This window comes from Ictalurus punctatus, chromosome 26, assembly GCF_001660625.3.
Source record: "Ictalurus punctatus breed USDA103 chromosome 26, Coco_2.0, whole genome shotgun sequence".
Lineage (NCBI taxonomy): Eukaryota > Metazoa > Chordata > Actinopteri > Siluriformes > Ictaluridae > Ictalurus > Ictalurus punctatus.
Window position 1 is genome coordinate 4,899,208 of NC_030441.2, and position 18,520 is coordinate 4,917,727.

The following is an 18,520-nucleotide window of genomic DNA, read 5'->3' on the forward strand; positions in this document are numbered from 1 at the left end:
ATAATAAGAAGAAGAAGAAGAAGAAGAAGAAGAAGAAGAAGAAGAAGAAGAGCATTTACAGAATTTTCAATACACAATTGTAGCTTGACAATGAATATTTGCCTCTATGGTTTACACACTGATTTGTAACTGATAAATAAAAGCATTTGAAATGAATACAGTGACAGAATAATGATACTTTTAGTATAAGTGTAATAAACAGGATACATATACAGAGATATAAACACACACACATATATCTGAATGACTCAACACACCTTGTTAATTACACACACTGTGCTTTACAGCAGTGCCAAAAATAACACAACATGAACAAAAGTGGAAAATACACACACACACACACACACACACACACACACACACACACACACACACACACACACACACACACACACTCATTTGGCATAAATGATCTAAACAGTTGCACAATTCGCCAAACACAAAGTGCTGCCTTTCGATTTCTGGAACAAAATGAACAGGGTTTGGCACGGAGGTGTGAAAAGCACCGCTTGCCAAGAGAGAGAGTGTGTGTGTGTGTGTTTGTGTGTGTGTGTGTGTGTGTCTTCATTTTCACTCTTTCCATGAATAGCACACAGAATAGAACAATTGCCATTCATTAACACACACTCACAAATCCATTACTGCACACTAATATATATATATATATATATATATATATATAAGTTATATATTAACTATTTATATATAACAAGTTATACATTACTACATACATTAGTTTAGCTTTACACTATAAAAATACAGGTCCCACAGTAGGACCTCAATGCAACAAAAGTCAACAAAACAAAAGAACCCAATGCAGCAAAAGTCAGTACACCTTCCATTACTAAGAATCAGTTTTGGTTTTTAATGGACAGGGTGCCAACCCACCACAGGGTATAATTGCACATACACTCACACACTATGGACAATTTGAAATGGCAATCAGCATACAATGCACGTCTTTGAACTTGGGGAGGACACTGGAGTACCCGGAGGAAACCCCCAAACCACGGGGAGAATATGCAAACTCCATGCACACAAGGTGGAGGCAAGAATCGAACCCCCAACCCCAGAGGCATGAGGCAAACCTGCCAACCCCTAAGCCACCGTGACCCCTGATGGAGGATACCAGTGTTGCACAACTTTCTTGAGAGATGTTTTGCCATTCTTCAGAGATTCTATTTTGGCGGAGATTTGTTACTCTATCTTTCTCTTTAAAATACCTCAAAGGTGTTCGATTGAATTCAAGTCAGGTGACATACTTGGCCAAGTCATAGTCTTCATGTTTTTCTTATTTAGAATCTCTTGCATGAGTAAGGATTGTTATCATGCTGGAATATTCCTCTTTTGCCAAGCTGGAGACTGGGAGTCATCTTGTTAGCAATTATTTTGGAATATCCACAAGCATTCATGGTGGCTTCGATAAATGCCACTTCCAACACATTTTGCACTTATGCAGCCCCATATCATCACACTTCTGCCTCCATGCTTCACTGTCCGGACTATGTAGTCACTGCAGTGGTCCAGGCCAGGCCCCATCTGAGCCGGACAAATATATCTTGGTCTCGTCTGACTAAAGAATGTGCTCCCAATATTCATCAAGCTTCTTTTCATGTTCTTTAGCAAAGTTTAATCTTGCAGTTTTGTGCCAAAGAGCAAGCAAAGGTTTTTCTCTTGGAAACCGTCCATAGAGTTTGATGATATGCGATGTCCTTCTCACTGGACATCTGAGCTGTCACACAAACTCCAATTTCCTTTGATAACCCCTGTATCAAGTCTGAAGTACTTGACCATTTCTGTTTTAGAGCTGTCCATTGTGTCATTTTCTAGTGCTGCAACTGTTTTGACTGATTTCTAGTTAGTCATTGATCCTGTCCCATCTTTGTGAAGTCTTACAATCAGATTTTTCAATTCCTCTGGCAATTCTTTTCCACATGGAGCCATGATGCAGATAGACACAACCCATAGGTCCAAAACTGAGAAAATTCTGGTGTTCACAGGTCATTTTATAACCATGTTGACAGGACATCTATGCTAATTCAAATAACCACTCTTTACATCTATGGTGAGCTGAGAAGTATATCGCATGCACAATACCCTGAACCTTGAGGTGTTTGAGCTAAACCAGCAGAAATTAACACCAGGCTCCTCTCCTGTCCACTGAGAACATGTATCTGAGGCTACAGGCTCATGCAAACTGGACAGTTGAAGATGAGCAGTCATGAAAAGAGCAGATGACTTTCTCAGTTGTACAGTTTTAGACAGAGGAAAAGGAATAAGTGTCTGTTTCTTCCCACTCATTTTAAACACCTACAATTGTGAGTTTCAGTCTGATGGACAGATTATGTTCTTTCTGGGTTGATGTATAAAACTGAAATGGCACATGGAATGAAACGCTTAAACGTTAAACAGTTTGAGATGGGCCTTGTTTCATCATCGCACATCTGTACATCCATGCACATCTGATAAACGTTTAACTAAATATCATGGTTTTTAGTAGAAATTATTATTTTTGAATGCTTTATATAGATCACTACAGTTCTTGTATTATGTAAAGCATTATATTAAGTAAAAAAAAGGTCATCATTACTATTGTAAATTAATTATTAATTTACTTTTAAGCATGAATGTTTTTAAATGTTTGAGTTTATGTTCTTATATGATTCATTTAAACTGTTTGTATTGTTACATCGACATAAAATAGATTTAAACTAAAATTATAACCGTAATAAAGTGTGTGTGTGTGTGCACGTGCGCGTCTTCTATGCTCTTCATTAGCTCTTCTTCTCAGTCATGCACCAACAGCGACCCCCAGTGTTACGGTATGTGTAATGTATATATTCTATATAGTTAAAATGCAGTGTATTGCTTGTATTGTTTGTGTCTTTTATATAAACACTTCGCCAGTTATTAATAGTTTTATTATATTTAATCTTGATTAAATTTGGATTTCTGTAATACTACTTTGTGACAATGGTATTGTTAAAATTACACCTGAATTATTTTACTACAACAACTACTACTACTACTACTACTACTACTACTACTACTACTTATTATTATTATTATTATTATTATTATTATTATTATTATTATTATTATTATTATTATTATTATTTTGCTGTTCAGGTGAAGAGAAACTGATTCACAATGAATAATCATTGAAGGAAGAAAAAAGATAGGGGATAAGAGATTTTAGTGTGGGAGAACTTGGGAAGGTTGAAAACAAGTCATGCAGCTGCATTCTAGATCAGTTGCAGAGGTTGAATGATTTGTAGAGACAGACCCCCCAGGAGCAAGTTGCAATAGTCCAGTCTCAAAATAAACAATGAGCACCTGAGTGGCCTCTGTGGATAAACATTGCTGGATGCTCCTGATGTTCTAAAGGAGAAACTTACATGAGCATGTCAGTTTAGCAGTGTGAGGTGAGAGGAGAGTTGGTTGTCCATGGTTACCCCAAGGTTGCATGCAATGACATATAGTGAGATGTAAAGGAAAATAAGAAGAAGCAAAAAAAGTTTTAACAACAGTGAAGAATAAAGGAAAACAAGGGAAGGTAAACATCTGAAAAATAAAATTTGAAAACCCAAAGGAAAGAAGGGTAGAAAGTAACACACACAACAAGCGAAGGCAAACAGAAAGAAAGAAAAAAACTGAATGTGTTTATATTTATGAATAATGAAGAAAGAGAATGAAAAGAAGAGAAAAAGAATGCAGGCAAGAAAGAAAGAGACAAATAAGAAACAGTAAAGAAAATAGAAAGAATAAAGAAAGAAAGAAAGAAAGAAAGAAAGAAAGAAAGAAAGAAAGAAAGAAAGAAAGAAAGAAAGAAAGAAAGAAAAAGAAAATGCACACGGGAAAGAAAAAAAGAACAAGAGAAGATAAAATGTGAAAAAGGAAAAGGAAAGAAAGGTTGAAAGAAAAAAGAGTCAAAGGGATGCAAAAGAAAGAAAGAAAGAAAGAAAAAACGATAAATTTATGTTCATGAATATCGAAGGAAGTAAGAGAAAGAAAGGAAAGGAGAAAGAATGCAAGCAATAAACACAGACAAATGGAAACAGCAAAAGAAAGAAAGAAAGAAAGAAAGAAAGAAAGAAAGAAAGAAAGAAAGAAAGAAAGAATAAACATTTGAACATGTTTATGTTTGTGAATATCAAAGGAAGAAAGGTAAAGAAAGGAATGAGTGGAAAAGAAGGCAAGAAACAGAAAGAGGTGAATAAAATGGAAATAGGAACAAATGAATAAGAAAGACAAAAACATAAAAGAAAGAAGATGACAAAAGAAAGCAAACAAGGTAAAAAGTAAAAATGTGAAAAAAAGAAAAAGGAAAGAAAGATAGAATGGACAGGAAAAGAGAATAACATAAAGGCAAGCGTGAATAAAGAAAGAAAAATTGGCAATTCTTGTATTTTAATATAGGATTATTTAAGTACTAAGGGAAGAAGAGAAAAGAAAAATTATTCAAGCAAGAAAAAAACAGAATGAGGTAATGAAAAACATGAAAAAGGAAAGAAAAAAATAGAAGGAAGGAAGAATAAACAGAAAAAGAAAAGAAAGGAATAAGTGCTCTGCTTCTGTTCCAGCTGATTAGGCCAAACTGCATTGCTTGTTTCCTCCACACTCCGAGTGCACTGTACTGAAGCCGGAGCATCTGTTTGCTTGTGTATTTATTTGCTTGTTTACTTGTTGTGAACAGGCGGCCGGGTGGTACTCGGGTGGTCGAAGATGTCAGGCAGGTGCTACATGGTGTTCCACACACGCGCGTGTGTAGTGTGTGTGTGTAAAACGTGAGGACAGAGTTATAGCTTCATTAGCGAGTCACCTCATCATGCTAATGAGAGGAATTTGTTAACTTTGGGTGACTTTGTCTTTTTTTATTCACTCTGAAGTTTCGCTTGATAAGGTCATTACGCACAGAGAAATATGACTTTGACATGCCATCAGTGACATCACATGCCAAAGCCACACACCCAAACATTAGTTGTTAGAAGCCCAAGCCTGCTTATTTCTCATCTTTTATTTATGGGCTTTTGTTGTGTTAGAATTTCATCTAGTGCACTTTATAATGGTTTTGGGATTAGAAAAAGCTGATTGGCTACTGAACATTGGCGACTACATGACATCATGTGCACCAGTGACATCTCTATTAACAACTCTCACTGATTATTAACCACGCCCATCTGGCCCAAGCATTCACCTTAGCCCCATCCACCAGTTACACTATGACATCATGTGCATACAATATATAATAATATAATATAATATAATATATATATATATATATATATATATATATATATATATATATATATATATATATATATATATATAAAATATGTAATAATATAATATATATATATATATATATAAGCGTATAATATATGCTTGAAAACATTTTACATGAATGAAAGAAAAACAATGCAATAAGGAGAAAGAGAAATACGTTAGGCAAAAAGGGATAAAGCACAAAAAGTAAGACAAGCAAAAACAGAAAGAAACAAATAAAATAAGGAAAGAAGTAAATGAATAAGCAAAAAATTATCAAGAAAAATGAGAAACAAAAACAAGCACAATAGTAAGAAGTAAAATAGAATTTTAAAAATGAAAGAAAACAGCAATAAAACTAACGGAAAACTGAACACAATGAAGAAGATTAAAGGACAAAAACAATAAAGAAATGTAAAAAAGACAAGAAACATGAAAATATAAAAGATAGGAAAAAAGTATGAAAGGAAAAATAGAAAGGTAGTAGGCAAGGAAAGAAAAAACGAATAGACAAGCACAGACAGAAAGAAAAGTAAGCAAGAGGCAAAAAATAAATAAAATAAGGACTAAGAAAAAATAATTTTAAAATTTAATGAGGATACAAAAAATAGGAAAAGAAAATGAATAAAAATAAAATAAAACAAGATTAACTGAAAGAAGCAGACCAGAAAGAATAGTAAAATAAAATGAAAGGATAATAACAATAAAGAAATATCAATAAAGAGTAAAAAGGTAAAGAAAAAGTCGTATTAGCTACATCAAAGTAGATAATTTAACATCAGTCACTACGTTTACATGGACAACAATAATCCACTATTAACCCGATTAAGACAAAACTCTAATTAAGAAATTACCATGTAAACAGCAATTTTTAATTACCTTAATCTAATTAAGGTCATACTCGAAGTAAGCACTAATTGAATTAAGACAAGTGTAGTACTCCTGTTTTAGTCGCATTATCGACGTGTATTACAGACATGTAAACACCTTAATCACACTGTTAACGTCGTGTGAGAGTTTTCACTGCATTTAGCGACAGGACACGATCACACACAGAAGTTCTCAACATTTTACGGTGAACAAGAGAGTTCGGCTGCATCCCAAACCGCATACTTGCCTACTATAGACCTGTAGTGGGGAAAAATACATGTATCTCGGCCGGCTACTATATAGACGGTAAGTATGCGGTTTGGGACGCAGCCCACGGCTTCAAGCAGTTGTCTGTTAGCATGTATAGCATGACAAATTATTAACTGCACTTAAAGCATTCGTAAAACAATTAAATAAAAACACCCAAAACTGTATATGGTACCATAACAAAGACGGACTGTATGTTGGTACGTGAAATTCTGGAGGGACTTTGTGTGGCATGGCGCGGTGATGTAATGATGTGGGCTGTTAATCTAATTATGTTCTATAACATGTAAAATGGGAACATGACAGGAGTATTCTAAAAGCGACTCATGTAAACACCTTAATCACATTATTATCTTACTCAGAGTAAGGTCAATAATTAGATTACTGCTGTCCATGTAAACATAGTCAGTGTATGTTTACAATCATTTACATAACCCCGCCCATCAATGACTACACAGCCACACCCACTAGTCACTTAGCACCCACACACACGTGAATTTCAGATGTTCTTCACCTTCATATCACACCTGAGCAAAATTTGTCTATTAAGAAGCTACAAACACGTGCGTGTGTGTGCGTGCATGTGTGTGTGTGTGTGTGCGTACGTTCGTGTGTGTGTGTGATTTCCCATGACGTTTGCAAACGGCAAACTTTTGAAGCAGGTGCCAGGTCTCTCCGACTCATTAAACTCTGTATTTACTCTGCACACATATTTAATGTGTGTGTGTGTGTGTGTGTGTGTGTGTGTGTGTGTGTGTGAGAGAGAGAGAGAGACAGAGAGAGAAAGAGAGAGAGAGTGCGTGCATGTGTGTGTCTTTGTGTTCTCAGGAACATTACTTGTCCTCGTCAGCATTAATTACAGCGGCTGATGGAATTTCAGAGCGTGTAAATATGACGGCGTGAAGCAAAAGCTTGATTTATTTCAGGCAGCGTTTTGTTTCTAATCTGTAGAATTCTTATTTACTGCGTAGTTTATATTTTATAATATAAAATATGAAACGTTTCATTTTTTTCAAAAACGTGTTCCATATTAAAGTAATTTAAGGGTGAATTAATAGAATTTATATTTTATTATTCACATTATATATATATATATATATATATATATATATATATATATATATATATATATATATATATATATATATATATGTGTGTCTGTGTGTGTGTGTGTGTGTGTGTGTGTGTAAAATTTAGTTTACATTTTCCAATTTATACTTGTTATTTACTATTTTTTATAATTTTATAATATTACTTTTTTATCATTATTGTGGAACAAAAAAATAAATTACCCAATTTTCATACTGTACATTTTACATGCTGTCTGTATAGTGTGTGCCAGCAGGGGGCAGTGTGGTCTCACTTAAACGCTGAATGCTTTCTACACAGTGTGAAATGCAGCTTTGTTTACTAACGTGATCTCATTCTGTTCATGTGCCCCAATTTGGATGTAGGCCTAAGTAGGTGGCATTCCTGTGTTCCTGATTTTTTTTTCTACACGTATTTGTATGTGTAACACATTTCGTGTGATTCTATAGTGCCTAACATTCTACCGCATTGCATAATTAGCAGCTTTAAGCAAGCAAACAAAAAAAAAAATTCAAATCGAGCTAACACTTGTCAGTCTGCTAGCAATGTTACATGATGGTACAAGCTAACATCATGTAACGTCAGTCGGTATGTGCTATGGAATAAACGTTAAAATCCGCTAAAGTTTCCTTTCATGACTATAAAAATGAAAAAGCGCTGATGACATTAGCTTGTGTATGTGTTGTATTATTAGCTAAGCTTTAGATTTGAAATGTATAAAAAAAATTAGCTCAGTTATGGCTAACAATTACTTTTCACAAATTTAATATGCAGGCTTAACTTTTAGTAATTAGCCACAGCAGTGTTAGTTAGCAATAAGTTTTACCCACGTTGTTTAATTAAACTTTGTTGTCTACATTTGTGCATAATTAGCTGTAATTAACAAAGGCAACTGTAGGCATTTTTGTGTAAGCATTTGTCCGAAAGGTTAATTTGGTGCAAGTGTTGCTAATGTTAACTTGCGCGTGTTTCAACTAATTAGAAAATATTTTTTTGTCTGCAAACAAAAATTAATTACTGACCATAAAATATTCATGAAACATTCCTTAGAAAGATCATATTCCACCCTGGATGGGGTGCCAACCCATTGCAAGGCACAATCACATACACTCACACATTATGGACACTACTTGGAAATGCCAGTCAGTCTACAGCACATGTCTTTGGATTGGGGAGGAAACTGGAGTACCTAGAGGAAATCCTTGAAGCATGGGGAGAACAAGCAAACTCAGTGCACACAAGCTGAAGGGCCAACCTCGAAAGCGCGAGGAAAACATGCGAGCTACTAATCCACCATGCATTCCCCCCCCCCAAATAATATTCACATCAAAAAATTTTAAAACAGTTGCAAGTATGACCAATCAACATTCAGTCAGAGTGGAAACTTTTAAATGCATTCAGGGCACAATGCCACCTGACAGGTTTGGCCGATCTACTTTGTTTTTTTTTTTTGTAATGCACCTGTTTGCATTACGTACATCAGTCAACATTGAAGGAGCTGCAGGACTATCTGGCAAGGCCTGGCCACTCCCTGCATGTGACACAAATGTGACAGTCTCTCATGTTCTTAATATCTCAGGGGTAGCGTGGCTTGACAGAAACCCATTTCTCACAAAAAATAAACAAACAAACAAACAAAACATCCAGGCCCATGGTCTGATGAGCCCAAGGTAGAACTTTGTGGGCATAATTCTAAAAGATATGTTTATCAAAAAACAAAAACAAGATAGCTTGGTGAAGCATGGAATGACTTGAAGAGGACTGTGCACAGATCTAGAGCATTTCTGGAAGAAAGAGTGGAATAAAATTGCCAAATTAAGAGACTGCTAGTCTTATTCCTGGTGCATTCCTACCCAACAGGACAGAGTGCTGTATTACAAGCAAGAGAGCCAATAGAAGTTTGGAGTGATTTTAATGTTGAATATCATCATATAGATGAAGAATAAGTTCAGCTGCCATCCCAAGTTCACCAATCTGAGCCTTTCCTCCACTTGCCCCACAACAACTCAAACGTATACATATACCATAATGCACCAGATCTTACCCACACCTTGTTTTTTAGTGGGGGGGTTTTTCGGAAGGGGGGGGCTTCCATCCATCCATCCATCCATCCATTTTCCATACAGCTCATACTACACAGAGTTGCAGGAGAGCCTGGATCCTATCCCAGGGAACTCAGGGCACAAGGTGGGGGACATCCTGGATGGGCTATAGCCCTGAATTTCTATCAATACATGTGTTTTCTTGGGTATTTTATGTAAAATATCATTAGATTCATTCCCAGAAACATTTTGAACTGTGATTTTGTGAATCCAAGGGTATTTTTCCCACTTTGTAATGCTTGGAAAAACTATCTGATCCATTCGTGTCTTAGTTAAGAGACTTTCAATTAGTTCAACATCCTGCATATAAAGCTAGCTTGACAGCTTAGCTAATGATACAACACATACACAAGCTAATGTCATTGTCAGCTAATTTTAACTTTTAAAGTAATGTAATGAAACTGACTGATGCTACATAAGTTTAGCTACATTTGTGTTGCTAGCAAACTGACCAGTGTTAGCTTGATTAGACACTTTTATTGCTTGCTTAATTATGCAGCATTACATAGCGTTTTGTTTTGAGTTGCTCATTTTTTTAATTGATCCATCGACACATACCGATGTAAAAAATACAATGTGTTAAAGTTTTTAAATATTTCTATTTTCTCATCTCTTCAGCACTTTCTGACCCTCACAGTCACAAAAACATACTTTAACACTACAAACGTGGACACAATTAGTCACTACATCACACAATTAGCCCTTACACATAATTTGCTGTTATGTCAATAGCTTCTGAGTAAGTAAACAACCTTAAGAAGGTTTAAGAAGGGGTCAAGTGGCGGCATTGGGGCAAGACAGCTTTAAAAACATTAAAAACATGACTGGAATTCTCACCTTTGTGTACCTTTTCCCTGAAACTGGAGACTTATAAAGAGCTCATAAAGCCTTACAGTGCATGTCTGTGTGTCCACTTTTCCATCCCTCTGGACATTTCTTTTGTCTGAGACACAAAGCCATTCCCTGTAATCGGAGACACCACCTGGCCAATCAGCAAGCAACTCATTCATTTTTAATTAAAACCCAACAATTAAACAACAAACAGGAAATTTCAGAGCTTTTGAAACGAACACAGAGTAGAATTATAAAATAATAAACATGGGCTGCTTTACAAAAGGTGACAACCCGCTATCAAATGATCTCTGCTTGTGCGTGTGTGTGTGTGTGTGTGTGTGTGTGTATGTGCATGTTAGCCTTGAGGTTTTAATATCACACCACACAGAGTCCTGTGTGCTAAACCCAGAACACATCATGTGATTATCATCAGCACCCATCTGATGAGCGCTGATAACATATCCTCAGTGAAACTTCAACACTTTCTGACCCTCACAGTCAATGAAACACATTCATTACACACGTCCAAGTTAGCAAATGTACCACAAATCTCACAATTATTCTCCACTTTGCATCAATAGACCTTATGTCTTGCATAATTAGCTGTTATGTGCAGAATTAGCGATTGTGTGTGGTGCAGTTAGCAACTATGCTACATAATTAGTTCCTATGTTGCATAATTAGCTTTTATATTCTGTAATTAACCACTGTCATGCATAAGTACCTGTTATGTCATGTAATTAGACATGGTGGTGCAAAATTAATTTGATATGTCACATAGTTGGTCTCGATGCCGCATAACCCTTTACATAATCTATAATGAGCAATTAGCTTCTATGTTGAATATCTGCAAGTTGGTGATTGGCTGATCCAATACCCAAGGCACAGCTGCCAGTCTATGAAAGCAGAGTGTAGCTGTGAGGTAGAGGAGGTGTTTAGGAGCGGGATGGAGGTGAGCTTAAAGACCTGCGCGGAGCTCAGTATCCACCTCCCGTTAGCCAATCATTATCCACATCAAATCAGCTGCATCGCACAAAACCAATAATAAGCACTTCCTCCCTTAACTGCCAGTGTGATAAATTACACGGCCAGAATAAAACGAATAAGAAGCTCGAGTGGAGATAGATATCAGAAAATGAAATATAATACACATACGGTGCGGCTCTCACATCCTCCAGCGTTTTTAATAAAGGTGATATGTTCTGCTTTCCCATAGCCACCACTTGGGTTTGATGTGTTTTTGTTTTTTTTCCGCATTGTTTTACAATATATATAGTGTTTCCTACAGCGCACTGCAATGTTGTAGAAATACACTTGCTGTTCACTTTATTATGAACACCTATACACCTGAAACTTTCCAAATGGCAAAGAATACAGCGCATTCTATAATCTCACAATTATAGTATAAGATGTCTTTGTATGGTTTAGCATTACAATTTCCCTTCACTGGAATGAAGGTGTCCAAACCTGTTCTGGAATGCCAAAGCGAGCTCCATGAAGACATGGTTTGTCAAGGTTGGAGTGGAAGAACCTGAGTGTCCTGCACAGTGTCCTGACCTCAATGCACACTGGCTTGGAGGAATTTTAGTCCATTCCTTAGTACAGAACAGCTTCAACTCTGGGATGTTGGTGGGTTTCCTCACATGAACTGCTTGCTTCAGGATCTTCAACAAAATTTCTATTGGATTAAGGTCAGGACCTTGACTTGGCTATTCCAAAACATTATCTTTATTCTTCTTTAACCATTTTTTGGTAGAATGAGTTGCGTGCTTAAGGTCGTTGTCTTGCTGCGTGACCCACTTTCTCTTAAGATTCAGTGTATGAACAGATGTCCTGACATTATCCTTTAGTATTTGCTGGTATAATTCAGAATTCATTGTTCCAGGCCCAGATGCAGCAAAACAGGCCCAAACCATGATACTGCCACCACCAGGCTTCACAGATGGTATAGGGTTCTTATGCTGGAATGCAGTGGTTCCCTTTCTCCAAACATCATGCTTCTCATTTAAACCAAAAATTCTATTTTGGTTTCATCCATCTACAAAACATTTTTCCAATGGCCTTCTGGCTTCTTCTTGGCATGATCTTTAGCAAACTGCAGAAGGGCAGCAATGTCCTTTTTGGAGCGTAGTGGCTTTGTCCTTACAACCGTGGCATGCACATAATTGTTGTTCAATGTTCTCATGATGGTGGACTCATTAACATTAACATTAGCCAATGTGAGAGAGGCCTTTAGTTGCTTACAAGTAACCCTGTCTCCTGTGTGACCTCATGGATTATTACACGGCTTGCTCTTGGAGTGATCTTTTTTGGTTGACCACTCCTGGGAGAGTAACAATGGTCTTAAATTTCCACCATTTCTACCCAGTCTGTCTGACTGTGGATTGGTGGAGTCCAAAGTCTTTAGAGATGTTTTTGTAAGCTTTTCCAGCCTGATGAGCATCAACAACACTTTTTCTGAGGTCCACAGAAATCTCCTTTGTTCGTGCCATGATACACTTCCATAAACGTGTGTTGTAAAGATCAGACTTTGATAGATCCCTGTTTTTTAAATAAAACAGTATGCTCACTCACACCTGATTATCATCCCATTGGTGGAAAAAAAAAAAAAATAAAAAAAAAAAACTGACTCTGATTGTACCTTAAAATTAAGGTGCAAAATTAACTCAGTCATCTTGGCCTAATGTCACATAAGCCTTGTTTTACCTCAGCCCTATATTCCCAGGGCCCAATGTTACCTTGGCCCTATGTCACCTCATCTCTTTATACCTATGGCTCTATGGCACCTCAGCTCTATGTCACCTCAGCCCTTTATACCTAGGGCCCTATGTCATCTCAGCTCTATATCACCTCTGCCCTTTATACCTATGGCTCTATGGCACCTCAGCTCTATGTCACCTCAGCCCTTTATACCTATGGCCCTATGTCACCTCAGCTCTGTATCTCAGAGCCCTATGTCACCTTGGCTTAATGCCACATTGGCCCTATATTCCCAGAGCCTTTGTCACCTTGGTGACATGTCACTTTAAAGATCCTGGATCAACTAATATACTCATCAATAATGTTTATGAGGATTCATATAGAACCAACATTCAGAAGAACAAGTGAGCTTGAAGATATTGACATGTCGGAGACTGGGGATGGGGAAGGTGATGTAAAAACTCTGAAATACATCCTGTTTTGACTCAGCAAGCCAAAACATAAAAAAGTAAACAAAAATTTGTGTGTGTGTGTGTGTGTGTGTGTGTGTGTGTGTGTGTGTGTGTGTGTGTGTGTGTGTGTGTGTGTGTGTGTAATGTTGGAAGTTGGAATGTTGTAATGTTGAAGCAATGCAGGAGAAATAAAGAGTAAAATGTTAGTGTGTGTTAGAATTATGTACAGACAGCTGATCATTTTGGAAAATGCAGAGCGATGCTGATAGTTTATGAAGTTACAAGAGAATTTTTATTGCATTTCATCCTTTGAAACAGTATTTCTCAAATACATATTGAACTAAATGGGGCCAAAAAGGAAAAGAATGTTGTTATTACTGCTACCAAATGTGTTCATATGATAAAAAAAACACAAAAAGGGTCACTTTCTTCAGCAAAAAAGAAAGGAAAAGAAAAGAAAATACAAAGATGCAGAGAGTATCATCTTATCATAGACTTTAATATTTTAGGTTTGTTTTTATTTATTTACACACAGTAATTTTTTCTTGTCACTGACATGTGTCTTGATTTTTCGTACAACTGTGAGACTGAATCCCAAATGACTTCTTGTTCCCTTCATACACTGTATGCTCACTATAGAGTATATAAGGTGGCAGAAACTATTATTATTATTATTATTATTATTATTATTATTATTATTATTATTATTATTATTATTGCTGTTGTTGTTGTTATTAGAAACATGTTATTTATTATTATATTTATAAGCTCTTATTATAAGGATTTATTATGTTTAAAGTATACTTTTTATTTTTAGACATATAATTATTATACTATATTTAGTAAAGTGTTTTATTTACTTACTTATTTATTTATTATTTTGAGTATTTTAGATTAGATTTTAATATTCTGAATTACTATCTGAAATAATATTTAGATTTCACCTTTTTAGTAAAAGTGATTTAATTCCATTATTATTGGTGGATGAAATTTCAAAAAGAAAGTGTTCAAATAAAATTTTAAGTGAACTTAGCATGTTGTGCAGGTCACTCTGAACACCAAAACATGTTCGCTCACATTCCAGCATGTTTGTTTACAGTGAGCATGATGTTGTTCGTGACAATTGGTTCTTCTTTTTTGTTTCAAAGTCTTCACTCTAATCTGTAATCTCAAACACACTCATGCCCAGCCTCTGATCACAGAGTGAGATCAGCTCTGTGTGTGTGTGTGTGTGTGTGTGTGTGTGTGTGTGTGTGTGTGTGTGTGTGTGTGTGTGTGTGTGTGTGTGCGTGTGTGTGTGTGCGTGTGTGTGTGTGTGCGTGTGTGTGTGCGTGTGTGTGTGCGTGTGTGTGTGTGCACACTGCTCAATAGTCACTCTTACAAAAATCAACACCAATGAATAAGTTGCATTGGTTACAATAGGATTGATTATAAGTGGGGACTGACATGTGATTGGTTATAGTGGGATTGATAATAGTTGAGGACTGCAGTATGATTGTTTACAGTGGGAGTGGGTTTGTGGGTGAGGACTGTCATGTGATTGGTTACAGTGGGGTTGATTATAGGTGATACCTGTTGTGTGAATGTTTACAGTGATATTGTGGGTGAGCTGCATTCTTCAGCGAAGCAGAGTTTTTAATGCATAGTTATGAGGAATGTAAGCAATATAAGTTTTACAAAAAAGGAACTGCTGCTTCGGAGAGAGAGTTGGCTTGGAAAAAAGTAACGGTTCGAGTAAAAATCGAGAATATATAAGTTCATAAATATCTGAAAAGTTTCCTTTCATTATGATGCTAAATGAAACATTGATTCTATTGGACCTGTTCCATAACATTTAATAGTTATGCCTTTACTTTTAACCCTCCATCCATTTCATAACATTGTATATAGTCCAAATAATATAATAGGCTTTATATTTTATCAGTTGTAATTCTTCTGGACCCAGAAGAACTTGGAGCCAAGTCTAAATGAAATACAAAGAAGATCATATTTCATAAACTCCCTAAATTGTAAAGTAACTAACTGGCCCAACCTTCTATAATAACTTCTCTCTGTATAGCCACAGGAAGAAGGCAGAGGCCCATAAAATGGGTGGGGGACTACCAGCACTTCAATTCAGATCCCCTCCCCCAAATCTTTTTTTAAATGTGATTTTTAAAACTTTGTCATTGTCCCCTTACAGATTCCTGTACAGAGGAAGGTCCATCTACCTCCACACAGAATTTTGACATTGTAAAAAATATTTTGCATTTGTCCTGATTAAAATATTTGGTCTGTGTATGTACTACAGACATTTATAATATCAATTATATTGAATTATCATTCTGTCTTCCTGCAAAGGATCTGTATAAGGTCCATCTTCTAAGGCAAATTAGAAAAAAAGTGACATTTAGATGGACCTTCTACAACTTCAAATGGAGTAAAAAAAAACATAAGCATAAAGGTGAACATAAAAAAGGCCAGACTTGAAGTTCAATTTCTGAAATGCTCATTAAAGGTGGACAAAGTATTTGCTTACTGATTATTATTATTATTCTGTCAATTATTGTGGAATGTTAAAGCAATGAATTCAAATGTCTTTTTCAATTACAGGAAATAAAGAAACAATGAACCTCAACTGCTCACTTTGTGCATTAGTCATTTAATTAGAAATGATGTGGGCAGATCACACCTTGTAATACCCTGTAATCTCTTTGGTTCACTGGAGGTTCCTTTTGCCATCTTCATCAATGGCTCATCATGGTTTATGGCCAGGGAACTGCACAAAATTGTGTAGGAACCGTTTGAGTTCAAGGCATACTGTATGAACGGCCCTACAAACCGTTACCTTTTACACATGCTCTGCATCACCCATGTTATATACAGAAAACTCCCTGTGGCAAAAAAAAAAGAAGGGCAGTGCATTAAATGTGCTCAGTGTTAAGCACTGATCCGCGATTTGAGGCTTCAAAATGTTACATTAACGATTCTCGTGAAAAACGGTAACACTCCCACAAATATTCATCTGGGTATGAAAAAGATTTTATATAATCCATGCTTCCTCGTCCACTGGATCTTCTTCAAAAGGGTACGCTACGCCCTGCCAGCTCTCTGAAAGAAACTAACCCTGGAAGGTAACCTGCAACTTACCAGGTTATGTTCAGAGAGTAAGTTGCTATGGCTACTTACATACCCTGAAAGTTACCTCCCTTTTTGGAACCTAAAGTTGAGGTTAACTCAGGTGACCCAGGTAATCCGTCAACTCAGGTAAGTCGCATAACCTGCTTTCTGGAATACCCCCCTGTTGTGTTATTACTTATAGTGGGATTGTGGGTGGGGACTGTCCTGTGATTGGAACTAACTGTGATTTAATCAATAGCTTTAAATGTAAAACATTTTAGCATTCATATTGCTGTAATCTGATTTGTTGTTGCATGAATTTTGATTTCACCCAGGCTTTGTCACCACCATAAAATTGTTTTTCAGTGCCTAGACAAAGCATCAACTGGCAATTGAAAAGGTTCATTGGCTACATTATTACTCAGTTAACAAACCATCAATTCCCCCACCCACCTGAAACCCCCAAGAGGGAATAAAAAGAAGAGTAAAAATAAACTAATAAACAGTAAAGTGAGGGAATGCTGCAGGCTGTGATGAGTTGAACGTCAAACATTTTTGATTGAAGCTGTAATATTGGACTAAGCGTGAAATGAAAACATCCCTAAAGGGCAGAGTAAATAAAGCTACTAATGGACTGGGCCTCAGGGGTTTATCCAAAATGTTAGCAATCAAATACTGACTGGCACATAGTGGTGAGAACATGATAGTTGCAGAACATGTGACTAAATCAGCATGAAACTGACTAGATGTTTCACAACGCTATAAACTGAAATGATAACAGTTCATAATGCTACATATTTCTGGCTGTAGTTTGCTTTTATTCATCAAATTTACTGATGAATAAATGCCATGACGGATTGTGAAAATGGGGGGAAAATTCTCATATTGATAACAGTGTTGTGGCAGAGAGGGCAGGTCAAGCATCAGCTGCACACAGAGAGGAGGCGGGTTGAATCGGCAAATAATGTGCGATGATTCTCACCTGTGTGACCATGGTGAGTTTACTTATATGTGTTTTGTTTGACCTTTCAGAGAAAAAAGGGAACAAGGTGAACCAGAGAGAGAGAGTGACAGAGCTGACAGAGGTCACCCAAAACACACAAGCACACCCACATCCTGAAGCACACCCACATGCACTGGAGCTTGGAAAGTGTTGATGAACTTGAGGGAGGCAAAAGCCCCAAATATTGAAATGGTGTGTTATTCTGTTTTTTTCCTCTGAATGTTGAAAGCTCACTGAAAAGAGTTAGTAGAAAAAGTAAAGCGCGCCTGAAGATTCGTCAGTGTATGCCTGTCTCCCGAGTCCTCTTTGCCACACATCTTCCCTAATCATGCATTTCCCAATTCCCTGCACTAAATCAGGCTTTGATGGATGGTGGTCTGGTTACACCCGAGTCTACCAAGGCCTGATGTGTACTCCCTTATATACTCGCTGATACACTGTACATTCCTGCTCGATTGGGGGGAAGCCTACAGTGTGTCAGGGATCTGGATCATTGTTCCTGCTTCCATGAGGTAATTCCTGGCACACTAGCAAACTTGCCCAGGCTTTCCTGGTGGACATGGAAGCTTCTACCTGTGTGGAGAGACAAGAAGGCGTCAGAGAGGAGGAAAGGGAGGGGAGGAAAAATTGGGTGGAAACCAGGTTTGGGGGAGGTTTTGTGGTTCTGACACCTCAGTCATAGGAGCCATAGAACCTGAGGGGCAAAAGAGAGAGGTTGGAGCCACTGGACCCACTCCACTGTTCCTACTGAGAGCACCACCGGATTGAGAATTTCCTCAGCATCTTGTTCCTCAGGCAGCATCTACCCCTAGTCCTTTAGCTGTTGCATGAAGCAAGTG